The sequence below is a fragment of the Elephantulus edwardii genome, unplaced genomic scaffold, assembly GCF_000299155.1.
Source record: "Elephantulus edwardii isolate Elephantulus edwardi_28Jun2011 unplaced genomic scaffold, EleEdw1.0 scaffold00564, whole genome shotgun sequence".
In the NCBI taxonomy this organism is placed as follows: domain Eukaryota; kingdom Metazoa; phylum Chordata; class Mammalia; order Macroscelidea; family Macroscelididae; genus Elephantulus; species Elephantulus edwardii.
Window position 1 is genome coordinate 138,637 of NW_006400314.1, and position 308 is coordinate 138,944.

The following is a 308-nucleotide window of genomic DNA, read 5'->3' on the forward strand; positions in this document are numbered from 1 at the left end:
CACAGAGGGCCAGTCATCAACTGTTTAACTGTTCAATTACCAATAAGCCGAAGACTGTTGAAGGCCATAGTGGCCCTGCTTTAAGTGGTTCGCTGTTCCCGCAGCTCAGCACGCTGTCTCTGCCTCCGCCGCCATCTTGGATCTTTGTTCAGCATTTCTTAAGCTCAAGGAACTGAAGAGCAAATTAAAACCTCAAGTTGCTATAATTAAGGATGCTTTAGTCAGAATATTAAATGATACAGGAAGTATTAAAAGAAGATGGAAGGAATATACTGAGTCATTGTATTGAAAGGAATTGGCAGATACAG